This window comes from Canis lupus, chromosome 18 (assembly GCF_048164855.1).
Source record: "Canis lupus baileyi chromosome 18, mCanLup2.hap1, whole genome shotgun sequence".
Classification (NCBI taxonomy): domain Eukaryota; kingdom Metazoa; phylum Chordata; class Mammalia; order Carnivora; family Canidae; genus Canis; species Canis lupus.
The window spans coordinates 22,282,350-22,296,556 of NC_132855.1; the positions used below are offsets into that span (position 1 = coordinate 22,282,350).

Genomic DNA, 14,207 nt, shown 5'->3' on the forward strand with positions numbered 1-14,207 from the left:
AACGCTTTGGGATTCTTGGATGAATGGCATTATTGAAAGTGGGGGTAGGACTGGCATTTACAGATTGTAGTTATATCAAGGCCTTGTAACAGACTCTGGGGAAACATGGAGAAAGTAATGGAAGAACTTAAAACAGATTTTTTTTTTTATTGATTGTTGTATTTTATATTACATTTAGCAGTCCAAATACTTCATTTGACAAAATATGTGGATAGATGCAGGTGTCTACTTTGCAAAGTTCTACAAAAAGTAATGTAAGCTCATCTGAGAATCTCAACATTGTGTTGTAGCGTATGAAAGAAACACTGGGACAATAGTAAGAATCAACTCAGAACAAACTTACCTTACCTCCCCATAGTGGTGTGTGCAATAGGCAAATGTCAAAGTTGGAGAATGTTAAGGAATTCTCTGTTGGGTAAAGTACAGACTAAACCAGAGCCAACCCTAACATGATTCCCGGCTGTTTCCCTGCAAGTTTGATGTTGTCATGGATAGTGGAAAATGCAGTCAATCTCCTGGTTGTTTCTAAATGCCTGAAAGTCTCAGGCTTCCAGATGACTGTTTTTTTTTTTTTTTCTTTTTCACTTGAAGTTTTCACATCATAAAATGTGTGACTGAGATTGTATCCTTTGAAAACTATAAAATTGTCCCAAGTCTCCTATCGCCCTTCCTGCAGAGCCTGACACCCTACGTAGCTCTCTGTGACTTCCCAGGGACTGAATCTTCATGGTCTCTTTTGGCTGTGAGCTCCTGTTGTACCCTGATCCTCCCTCAGTCTCCTGCTACTGTGTTGCCCACCCATACTCCCCAATCTAGTCATGGAGTCCAGGCCTTTGCCCAGATTTCACCAAAGCCTGCTGACATAAAGCACTTGGTGTGTAGCAGCACACTTTACCAGACAACTGGAAAAGCAAATGGCATTTAACTGACAGAAACAAAGACAATTTGAAGTTACAGTAATAAATATTCCTGTTCTCAGGGGTCCTCCAATCAACCCAGCATCAAGAATTGCCCATTGGCCCGTTTTCTCCTTAAGTTTCAGTCTCCTGTAGTGCCAGTGCCACTTGGCTCCAGGATCCCTCTCTGCCTTCCTCTGCCTCCCTTTTCCCCTACTCTTTCCTACTTCTGAGCTCCTATTCATTTTCTAGACAGAGCTGATTAGATACTTCTTTGTGATCTCCTTCTAATCCATGCCCTCAGAACATCATCGTCCATCCCTGATACGGTTATCAAGGTATTTTCCTGATTAATACTATCTGTTCAGGAAAGGAATGAAAACAATTCTTCTCCCTAAGAAGGTTCTGTTGCCTTCCATGCAGAAGCTTTGGTCACACTGCAACCACTTAGGGCCTTTGGGAGGAGACTTAGGCATCAACTGCATTGCAGAATCCTTCATTTCCCTCCCACTTCCAGGTGAGAATCTTCCCCTTCCATGAACCAGTGCCTGCTTGTCATTTATGGTGTCCAGCAGAAATGCCATCATCCATGCTGAACTCAATCCAAATTATACTGTATGCAGTCCTGTTTAACATTGATACACTTTTAAATGTTCCAACAGTAAAAGAGGTCTCTCACAGCAGAAAATAACAGATTCCAATATGAAATACCACTTTGCCTGCTTGAAGAGGAAGGAAGAAATTTCTAGGTTGAAGAGATCAAAAGGATTGTTTATTTATGGATTTTTTTTTAAGTCAGAACTTTTACAGCTGAATTGAATGTATTATTTTGAACAGATAATATATGCACGAAGTGTAAATTTCAGAAGGTAAAAAGAGTGTAGAATGAAAAGTAACATTTCTCTGTCTTGTCCCATAATTGCCCAGCCTCCCTTCCCAGAGACAGCTACAGGTAACAGCTTCTTCTGCAACCTCCCAAAGATTTTCTGTACATTTACAAACGTACATATTATTTATTTTTCCTTAGACAGCTTGTGACCACTCTACATATTCTTCTGCCCTTTACTTTTCCATTTCACAATAGATCTTAGAGATCATTCCTCATTAGTAGATACAGAGATTTTCATTATTTCTATTGACTCTGTCATTTTGTGTTGTATGTATACACCATAATTTAGTCAATCATTGATGGACATTTAGATGGTTTTTCAGTATCTTCCTAGTACAAACACTCCTGCAATGAATTCCCTTGTGGATAGGTATTTGAACCCTGTACAATATATTTATAGGATAAATAATTGGGGATGAAACTCTTAGACCAAATTGTATGTGCATTTTAATTTTATTAGATATTGCCCAATTGCTTTCTATAGAGATTCACTAATTTGCCCTCCAGCAATGTGTTAAAGAGACACAAATTTACCTGCACTTAAAGAGATGGGTAAGAGTTGGAATGACATATAAAAGAGTGAGCAGAAATCTGCTAAGAAGAAGTGTCACACTCCTGGTGTATAAGCACCTTGAAGGCAAAACTATGCTGTTTATCATCATATCATCCGGCCTTTTAGCACAATGTCTGGCATTCATAAAAACGCAGATACTTTTGATAAGTGAATGGCATCATAACAGTTTAGAAGTGAGAACTAAACTTAGGCTGTCTGGAGGAGACAGAGTAGTTCAAATGACCTAAGGTGTATGTATAATGGGAGAAGAGGCCAAAAAAAAAAGTTGAAAATGTGAATTGTTCCTTTTATGTCATCACCTAGGAAACAATTTTTATAGTCAGAATGAAGGGAGAAAATATGGTAAAATGTACCTTGGATACTATAAACTTCCATGAGAAAAAAATATTGATCATATCATCCTAGAAAGTACATGGACTATGCTATTTTTCCAAGTAGAGATCATTAGTTTTGTCAATATGTAGCCATTGGATCAGGATGTTTTAAGTCCAGACTAATGGTCTTGGCGGCCCCTTAAGGTCAGGCCAATTGCTTGGGTTGCCTCACTGGCCAGCAATCCATCCTGACCACCACATTGGGAGATATAATCAGATGAGCTTTTCTGTGGCCAGTCACTCTGAATGTGCAGAGCCAACTGAAGATTATAAAGGGAATAGAATTCATGAATCCAGCTACTGGCCTAGTAATTCCATAAAATCAAGGGTTTGTTATGAAGTGGGTACATTGATGATATAGAGATTACAGAAAGATTTTATACACACACATACATACAGAGAAAGGTATAAATATACCCCCATTGTCCCTACATTGTTGCTAAGTTTCACAGCTCTAGGTTACAGTATTATTGCCCCATTCTAGATATAAATAAACTGGTCTAAATAGGTGAATTGACTCTCTTGTAATCATTTAGCTGTAAAGTGAAGAAGTGAGAATTCCGACCTAAGTATACGAGGCTCTAAACTCAAATTTCTACTACATTGTTAGACTTGAATTACAAGCATGAACTAATACCATGGGCCATTCACCATTCAGGCCACTATTACACATTTTTTTTTCGGGCTGTTTCACTGAGTCAGTGACATGGCAACATTTACAACACACAGTTAAATCTCAGTCTTACTCACATGCAGGCCAATTTTTCTAAGTAACCGGTGTTCTATCCTTTCCACACACACACACACACACACACACACACACACACAAAGAAGAAGGCTTAGATCTAGTAATGGCACATTTGTAGTGCATGACTTTCTTTCCAGAACACATCTGATCATGCTGGGCATTGGGGATATTTCAGCATTTATACTCTACATTTATCACAATATGTTGCCTGCAATGCTCTCTCTCTCTCTCTCTCTCTCTCTCTTTTTTCTCCCGGTACCTGGCTCATTAAAGAGACCACTAGTCATTTTAAAACCAAATTGAGTTTAAATACATTTCCTTGACACATCTGTTTTGTTAAATGTATCCCACGAAACCAACATTAAAAGCCAATGCCATTAAGAGGGCATAAGGTAAGCTCATTTAGTTGACCAAATTGTATAACACAATGAATTAATATGGTAATATGCCTTTGGAGACTAGCAGCAGATAATGGAGGTGAACAGAGGAGCTCGAGCCTGGTTTTGGAAAAGCAAAAGCAATTCATCATTATGCTGTAACAATATAGGAGAACATTTCTCATTTCCCACTCGCCTGCCCCCATTTCGAAAACCTTTTGGTTGTACTTTTTCAACACCAACTTCGACCAGTATGACTTTGCTCAGTTAGATTGCTGCATTTTGGCTACCCCAAGAATTCTCTCATTTGTGTTTTGAACCAGTAGCAAATAAGCAAAGATTTCAGTTATAAGTAAGAGTTGGTGGGACATCAATCGATGAAAACCATGCCCTTGTCACTCTGCAGAACAACTAGCAAAATATTCTCCAAATAGAAGGCAAAATCAAGGAGCAGAGAGGAGCAGGTAGGTCAGAAATACTATCAAAGATTCTAGCCATCCTTACTTCAGAATTAAGCTTTAGAAATAATGTACTACATAAATTGATAGTCATTTCTTGAACTTAGTCCTTCTCTCAGTAGCTTGGATTTCTGTTTCTATCCTGCCAGAAAAAAACTAATTAAAGCTTATTGTGTCGAGTCAGCAAGAATGTATCCTCTAGCTGCTAAAAAAAAAAAAACAAAAAACAAAAAACAAAAAACCTTTCTAAATAATGTTACCCTTCAATTATAAAATTAGATATGTCAAAAAAATTAGATATGTCCATATTATAGAAAATACAGAAAAAGCATAAAGAAGAAAGTGCAAAATCGTTTATAACCTCCATGCTCAGATACCACTATAAATATTTTAGTATATTTATATCTATTTCACATTCCATTGAATAGCCTTCAAAGACAGGATTTTAACTGCTATGTAAAATGATTTTAAAAGACTCCTGAGGTTGAACATTTAGGTTTTTCATTTTTCTTTTCCATTACAAACAAAGCTATATAACAAACACTTATACGTAAACGTTTCATCCAGTTTGTTTCAATTAGGAGGACATATTCCTAGAGTGGGATTTCTGGGTGTGAATACTTTTAGAGTTCTTATGTTAAATCCATTACCTTTCAATCCCTTTCTTGGCTTCTCTGTAACTTCCGATACCCCTGACCACTACTCCTTTCCTCAATCTCTTCTCCTCTGTGACACCAAGTTTTCTCAATTCCCTCTTATCTCTCTTTCACAATCCCTTTCTGGGTCCCCTCTGTCTCAACAATCAATGTTGAAATTCCTTAGCTTTCCATCCTAGGCCCTCTCTTCCTCAGGATCTCTACTTTCTCTGAGTGATCCCTGAAATCTCTCAGGATTTCACTAACAGTTTCTATCTCTAAAATCCCCAATTTAAAAATCTGTCCCAGCTCCCTTTCCAACCTCTAAAATGCATATCCTCGATTCTTGGACTTCTTCCACTTCAGTGCTCACCGGCACTTCAAACTCACGATCTCATCACACCAATCCTTTTGCCTGTTTTAGAAGAAGGATAAGTAATAGGAATAGTGTGTCATTTTCTTGTTCCTGATTTTAATGGGAATGTCTCCTACATAGCACATTTAGCAAGATATTGCTTGTTGGTCTGAGATAGAAATTTTGATCATGTGAAACTCTACAAAGGAAGACTTTCCCTCCTGATATATGGACTCAACCATAGGCCTGCAGTATGTTAATCCTACCATGCAGCCTGACCCTGGGCCTTTTTATTCTATCAGTGATCTTAGCTTTGGATGCTAAAATTAACCAGTGCATAATGAATAACATAAGCTTGACAAAGGCCAAAACTGCACAGTAAAATAGACCAAAATAGTAAACAGTCACATCTTTTTAAACACTCAGAAAATTAAATAAATGAAGACAAAAAGAGTCTATAAAAATATTAAAAACAAAATCAAAATCAGCAAATGCTAAAGTGCATGAGACAAGACTAGTATGGATTTAAACTGATAGAGGAATTAAATTTCCTCCCCAGAATTAGGATCTGCAAAATTTGACACATGAAACTGGAATTGGAAAAAATAATGGCCACAAAAGAAAACTCACAAAGGCAGAAATTATCTGTAAGAATTGATATACGCCAAAAGGGAAAGGGGAACTCAGCTAAATAATGAATCAAAACTTTACTGAGCTCAAAGAAACTCATTTCAAAAAAATAAAAATGGAAATGGGAAAAAAGTGGGATCGGTTTAACCACGCTATGAAAAATTAAGGAATTAGGTCTTACCAGTGGATTCTTCATGAGACAAAGGATAAATTATTTCCTCTGAGTATGTCTCTACAGGCAAGGGAAATATAAACAAAAATAAACTACTGGAACTACACTAAAATAAAAAGTTTTTACACAGCAAAGGGAATCATCAACAAAACAAAAGGACAACCTAATGAATGGAAAAAGATATTTGCATATTATATATCTGATTAAGGGGGTTAATATCCAAAATATATAAAGTGCTTATATAACTTGGAAAAAAATATATATATATAACTTGATAAAAATACCCCAAACAATCTAATTAAAAGATGAGCAGAAGACTTGAATAGATATTTTTCTGAAGAAGACATACAAATGGCCAATAAATACATGAAAAGATGTCAATACTCATCATCAGGAAAATGCAAATCAAAACCACAATGATATATCACCAGTCAGAATGGCTAGTATCAAAAAAACAAGAAATAACAAGTGTTGGTGAGGATGGAGAGAAAAGGGAGCCCTTGTGCACTGTTGGGGGAATGTAACTTGATGCAACCTCTGTGGAAAACAATGTGAAGTTTCCTCAAAACGTTAAAAATAGAAATACCATATGATCCAGTAAATTTCACTACTGGGTACTTATCCAAAGAAAATGAAAACACTTATTTGAAAAGACATATACACTCCATCCCTATGTTTATTGCAGCATTATTTACAATAACCAACATATGGAAGCAACCTAAGCACCCATCAATAGATGAATGAAATGAAAATGCTACTAAATTAATCCTACTGTTTTCTCATTCTGTGTCTTTTCAGTCAACAGATTCTAAATGCTCAAGAATTATCATGTGGGAGTTCATGACATCTTTTTAAGAGTAAATGAAATCTTCAAAGCCGAAATAGATCAAGTCCAATCTCTTCATTTTATAGATGAAGATTGGGTAAGTTAAGTTACTTACTCAGGGTCACCTATTTTTTTTCAGGGTCACTTATCGAATGAATAAAGGCTGGATCTAAATCTTTGTGATCCTGATTACACATCAAGGCCTCTTTCTACTAGATTCCTTTCTAAGGAAGGTCAAACTCACACCATGGCTTTATGTTTTCAAATTTGCTTCATGTGAGTTTTTGTTTTGTTGTCTGGTGTGTGTGTGTGTCTGTGTGTGTGTGTATGTGGGTGTAATTAGTGGTGGCTAAGCTCAAATATCCTAGAGAAACTGGAAAAACAGATGATCATGCTGATCTTCAGAACATAATTATTGTAAGATTTTCTTAAAATAATTATCATGGGGAAAAAAAGAAGCCTTTTTTTCTTTCTAAGCCACCTTAGAATAATGGCAACAAAGTCTCCATAATTGTTTCCTACTGTTCTCTCTTGCAGGCATATACTCATTTGGGTAGAGATCACATTTTCCAGCCTCCTTTGTGGTCAGGTGTATCTATGGAATGAAAGTGACTAAGTACTGGTCAGAAGAATGTGAAACAAAGGTGATGTGGGCTTTGTATGCCTCACTTGGTTGGAAGGAAATTTCTTGCCTTGGATATTTTTCTGATTTTTCTCCGTCCCATTAGCTGGAATATAAACATCTATGACATGGCTTTGGTTTAGTAGACAAAGTTAATGCCCCCACATTCTGACAGAGTAAAAATAAGACAGGCACTAAAATAAATGTCTGAGTGGCTGCATGGAGCATAACTGCCCATCAGCCCAGATCATAAAAGCTTTGGTCCAGGTCACTCGCTGCACTTTGGGGACTCCTGGTTATAGTTACTTTCCCTGAACCCTAACTTATATAATTAGCAAATATTTTTTGCCCTTTGTTGGCATTGAGAACAAAAAATAAGCTCATCAGCCTGTCACATTGGCCAAGATATATTCAATTCTAGATTAGCCTGTACAGTATCTGACTGAGGGGAAAAATGCCAACTCTGTGTTTTTGGATCAAAAGGGTGGGTCTGGTTCATGTTATAAAAGTAATCCATAGATGTCTAACCCATGTTTTAGGGATCTCTAGCACCTAACAAATGCAAAAAAAAAAAAAATTCTCCTCCTGTTTTCATAATTCCTAGTGAAAGAATTATGTGAGCAGGCAGAGAGGAAAACATGAGAACTATGCTGTGCATTTCATTGAAAAAATATTTATACTTCTGAAATCTTGATAGGACATTAATTTAAATCATATTTGACATCATTAAAATATTTTCATGTTGATTTTTTAACCACTCTTGCCACTCTCTCTTTTAAACTAAGGTAGCTTTGTAATGGGCCTTATGGCAAGGAGATAGGGACTTTTAGGTCCCTTTCCCCTTTTGCCACATCCTTGGATGCCTACTCTGACATTGTATCTGAACTCATATCCAGCCACAGCTGAATTGGAAGAGCAAGGCCTGTAAGTTTGGGTGTCTGGGTCTTCCCGAGAAATAAAGTGTTTCCTGGTGACCCCCTTTTTTCAAGGTTGCAAGAGCCTGAAAGCAATGCTATTAATGCCCCTGGCAGCCACCAACAGAGGTGAGTATTGGAAGCTCTATGGAGCCCACACACAGAGAAAAAGGATGTTCACCTTTCTTTCCTCTCTCTCACCATCTTGCAAAACAAAACGAAGGTCCACGCCTGTCCTGGAAAGTACCACTCTTCCCCACTGGGCATCTTCCAGGGATAATGGATTAAATGAAGCTTCTTATTACTTCCTGGTCTAAAAAGCTCATAATTCCATTATTTCTAATTGGATGTTTTTTCTCTCCAATGGGGAGAAAAGTACTGTTCCCCTCATCTGCTATGTCTATCTGAATCTTTCTTTCTCAGCCTATTTACAACTCCCATTGTTCCCCAGAGAACCGAAGGTGATTGAGTGCTCTTTGACTCAGAGTACATCTTTTTGTCCTTGACTGACCATTCAAGTAATATCCTGTTGGTAAATTAGTGATTTGAAATTAGTTGCTCTGAAATCCACAGTCTGTCATTAAAAAAAAAAAAAGAATTATTACAGTGAACATAGTTCCCATTCCCCCCTCCTAACATGTGAAACAGATTGAATCAGGTTGGTCTACTGCATCCATCTAAAGTGCAGAAATATGTAACAGAGTAATCCCCACCCCCACTATAACCCCAAACTATACGGAAAGGATTTCTTAGCTCTAAGTTTTTCTACTCTGATCCAGGGATGTTTAGGGGCTTTCCAATCACTATCAAAAGGAATTGCAAGTTGTTCACAAAATATAACCTTCTCTTGTTTTGAAAATTAGATGATACTGAAATTTTTTAAAGGCTGTGGTATGATAGATAATAAATACTTAATAATTTATAATAGATTTCTGTTCACGATCTGTTCATATTCATTTAAAGGTTGAATTGACTAGCATATCTTCAAAGAAATAAATAGTAAAGATACCATTATTTTATTGCTTTGTAACAGTGAGCAAGTTCTGTAAAACTTTTTCCTCATTCTACCCTGTCTTAAAACCATTCCTTATCTAGAAACATCTTTGACGGACTTTAGTCAGGATAATTCTCCCCCCAAGTTTAATTCTTGGCTTTTGCATGATACAAGGAGCTGACTAAGCCTAAATCTCAAGTCTGACCTGAAAGTGTTAGAACTTTTGGTGGGATATTTGGCAAATGGTGTCAAAAGTCATGTAAATACAGAGTTCCAGTTAATTTATTTTTAAGCTCATTCTCTCCATCTAATCCAGACTCCAACTTAGATCATAGAAATCTCTTCCTTCCTTTTCTGGCAGAAGCAAAAGTCAACACAGCATCTCTCCCAGCTATAAAACAGACAGACCAATATATTTTTGAAGACCATATTCAGTGATAGTCAAGTTTAGAGATAATGCTTTATTGCAACCATTGATTATAAATAGTGCAATAATTCAAGCATTCACCTTCCTTCCATTGTTTGACCCCAAAATGTTAAGTATAAATATGTGATGCTCCTCTGGACAAATGAGATTTCAGGAAGCAGAATTGCTTTATGATCAAACTAAAACCTATTTAATAAAAAGCCTTTAGTAGAGCTGTGGTTTAAAGCCAGTCAAAAGCAATGACATATGATAAATGTTCTACTTCAAACGTGCACATTATAATCAAATCACAAGGATAATTCAACCCAATGCTTGAATTGTTCCTATGTTCACCATTTATATGTTGAAACTCCATATTGTGACTCAGAACTGAGGAGAAATCAACATATTTTTTTAAAGTATTGCTTTTCTGACTTCAGATGGATAGAAGCCTGGCTGTCTTTATTTACACTGTGAATACACACACACACATACACACATCACAGGTAAATATATACACTTCCCAAGTGACTTTAGGAGCTCATTTTGTATGAAAGCTTTATGAGTATTACAGAACTCATCCGTTCTTCAGGAAAAAAAACTCGGAACCCTCCATTTTTAATAGTTAAAAGATCCCTATTTCTTAAGTTAATTGTAAATATTCATGCAAGCTTCAAGTTAGATTTAAAGAGAAATATTTGCTAATTCACTGTCATAGAATGGATCAAGTTTGATCCATCTCGATGATTTGAGACCACTTAAATGATCAATGATAGTTCAAGTCCAAGATTGTAACCAACTTGTTTCCAAATTCCTTACAGATATTAGTTAGAATTCAGGATATAAAATTAGAATTGCAGGAATTCTCTGGAATTCCCCAAATCCTTTCAAAATTCCTCATACACTTGACTCATTATCATGGATATCTTAAACATTATTTAATTAATAAGAAATATTAACTTTAGCAACATTTACAAAAAACTGTAGCCTATAGAAAATATTAGAATGTTGGAAAACATCAGCAAACATTATTGGTTAGTATTTAAATAACATTCAGATCTCCTAGCAAAGTTAATAGCACTAAACAGAATCAAAGTCTATATTGCCAATTTAAGATCTCATTTTGCTTCCAAAACTCATTATTTCTTGGAACACCACTCATAAGATTTGTAGAAAGTATACTATGCATATAAATTTATTAATACTTCTTTTATTTGCAAGAATGAGTCACCATTAGCAGCAGACTGGCCCATAGAGACATACTGATAATGGCCTCAGCTACAAGCAAGCCTGGCTGATTAGATTGTGACACTTCTCCTTTATGCTCCTCACCAGGCTCCTGGAAATGTCAACCTTAACCTCCAAATCACATGTTAATGTTTCCTGCTCTCACTTTCAATTTGATGTCCATGGACTCCTTCTGATCAGTAGTTGCTCTGTTGATCACCAAATTTTAACTCTCACAGGGGAATTACACTTTTTCCCCTTTTCCCCAATTTCTTGACAGTTTTTTCTTTGGATTTAGAAAAACATAAGTTTCCTGAGAAATGCTGGAGCTGAATTCCCACATGGACACACTAGGTTTGACAGGGGAAACAGATCAGTGAAATAATGCAGAGTTTCGTAATAGCACTTTGCTGTATTTCCAAATGGTGCCCAGCAAAAATACAAGGAGCATGGAAAAACGATGCATCAGCCATCTTTTCTCCTAAACCTCACCACTAGCTCTCCGACCCTCACCCCCCCCCTTAGCCCCATACAAACAGCATCTTTCTTCCCTAATACCAAAACCTCTGGGGACTTCATTGGGATCCAGTTCATTCTGGTCACTGAGCTGATTTTGGCAAGACTGGGACTAGAACAGGGGGTCCAAATCATGTTCCACAGAACCCTCTGAACTCAGGGAACACCAGAAGTGGGCCTAGGGGTAGGACTCGTGCAGCCCCTCATCTCCACTTTCAGCCGGCAGTGCTACATCTATCAGTTTAACATAGCTGGCTTTTTCCAAGAATTTATTGTTTGTTTAAAAAGAACAGTTCCGCTACTAAAAAAGAAACAGAAAAAGTTTGACAACTGCTGACTCAGAGAGCCTTGCAAAGCTTTGGTGACCCTTGGTGGGTCAGATCTCTGGGAAACTGAAGTCAGTTTCAGGCTGGGGCCTACAAATCCAGTGCAGAATGGGACCACAGGAAAGTAGTGTCTGGGTACCAGAGACCAGCTAGAGTGATCTCCCGTCTGCTCAAACCTGGGTGATAAACAAGGAAGGACTTAGCCTTTACAAACCCAACCAAGGACTGAACCGGACCTTCTTGGTCTTTCTGGCCATGCATAGCCCATTTGAATCACCCCCAGGAGACCACGGAAAAGCTAGAAACTGAAAGTCCTGCAAACTCTCCATTTGTTTGTATTTCTAAATCTTTGTCCCCCAAAGTGAGTTTCATGTGATGTTGTAAACATTTCCATAGAGATTACAAACCAGGAAGGACTACTTATCCTCCTTCTCCTCCTCCTCCTCCTTTTCCTTGTTGCTATTGCTGCAACTGTTCCCTTTTACTAGGTAACAGAATCATTTCCTTCCTCAACTGTCATCCAAAATGCAGTCTACTTTGCCACCCAATCAGCTTAGACTCTCTCCCTTCCTCCTCAGTCCCATGACCTCGAAGCTCCAGGCCTGCTACACTAGTGTCTGGACACAAACTGCATTTTTTCTGCCCCATACCTTTGCCCTGAGAATGGGTGTCCATCCATACAAAATCTCAACCTAGTGAAAGCCAACTTGCTCTCAAGGCTCTGCTCACACACACCTGAGCTGCCAATATTCCCCAAAGTCATTGCCAATTCTCCTGAAAGTCGAATGATCCATTATGGCACAGAACACTGTGCCTTACATGTAACATATTTTCAACAAATATAGGGAAGAAATTAAACCAAACCCCCTCCTCCCAAAACACATATAATGCTCTTAATGTAGCAGGCTTGGAAAATAGTCTATTGACTACCCAAACAGGAGAAGATGAGGGAAACATCCCAGAATGTTTATGTTGTCTTTGGTCTTAATTTCATGGTACGCATTTTCTCATACAAAATGAAAAGAAACAAAAACATCGGGATTTTATTCAAGCAGAAAATGAATCCAGATTTTTTTCATAATTTCACAGATGTTCATTTTATAAATTTTTCAAATCTTATGCTCAGCATTGTCAGAACAAGTCTCAGCAAAAAGCTCCCTAGGTAGCAAACACATAGGGTGTGTTAGCAACAAGAACTTAGGGTGGGGACACCACATGTATCATTTGGGACTGCATGCTTTCCTCACTTGTCTTATCATCCTGGCCAGGTGACCTGGAGCACCAAATCCCCCCAGCAGCGAGGAAATGGAATATTATCTCACAGAGTACAGATTAGACTGTGGAAATGTATACATTGAATTCAAAACAAAAGCTGTCTTGTTGAATTATCTCCAACTCTGATAATAAAGGACATACAGACCAAAGAAGGACATACAGACCAATGTCCACTGCTGCCTCAACTTCCTCTTCTGTGAAATGGGAAGAACAATTATATGTAGCGCTATCAAGAAGGTTAAAAGACGTACTTTGCAAACTCTGTGAAAACAAGGATAATGTCTTATTTACAGCCCTTGCCCAGTGCCTACCAAAATGCCTGACACATAACACGCAATCAGCGTATTTCTGGGGATTCGGACAAAGATATAAATGTCCCAAGAAATGTCAGAAGGAATTCTCACATGGGAATACTAAGTTTGACAGAACAGGTTGGTAAAATAATGCAGAGTTTCATAATAGCATTTTGCTGTGTTTTCCAATGAGACCCAACGAAAGTCCTATGAACACTGGAAATAGATGAATAAGTGAATAAATAAATTAACAGACCCTTAGCATGAGGCTTAGTATCTATTAAAAATTTACTGAATGGAAGCATTCAAAGTACACTTCGTAAAGAGAATAACTCAATCAACAGAACACATGCTGTAAAGTGCTCGCTGCTCTTTGTGGCCAGATCAGGCTGAGGTTTGCATATGTGGTCTTGTACAAGGGAGAGGAAAGACCTGAGCTTGAAAGCTTTGTGGTTGCTCCTGCAACATACTTCACATTGGGCTTTTATCAACCCTAACTCTGTATTTGAAGAACTCCAAAGACCTTTCCTTGAACCTACAGAGAACTAGAACATTCTGAAGAGTGGGAGCAATCTGCACTTTTTTCAAAGTCCCAGAGGACTATCTTCCAATTCCTTATTGCCCTACTAGGCCTCTTCTAGGGCTGTTCACCTTCCTCCCAGCATCTTCTGCCTCCTGAAAGTCAACAGAAAGACAAGGG

At 37.7% G+C, this 14,207-nt stretch overlaps 1 long non-coding RNA gene across 3 annotated transcripts in view; it reads left to right on the top strand.

Moving 5' to 3' along the window:
- The window catches only part of LOC140609479 (uncharacterized), a 35,767-nt gene extending 21,861 nt beyond the window's left edge, over window positions 1–13,906 (top strand). The window contains exons 2-5 of one of the 3 annotated variants that reach the window (XR_012011304.1): window positions 6,907–7,031; window positions 7,472–7,578; window positions 8,546–8,599; window positions 13,208–13,906. This is a non-coding gene — a long non-coding RNA (uncharacterized lncRNA). Of the gene's footprint in view, window positions 1–6,906; window positions 7,032–7,471; window positions 7,579–8,545; window positions 8,775–13,207 lie in introns of those variants that run through there. The other 2 variants (XR_012011305.1, XR_012011303.1) reach the window with 2 other exon arrangements.
- The last annotated feature ends 301 nt before the right edge of the window (window positions 13,907–14,207 follow it).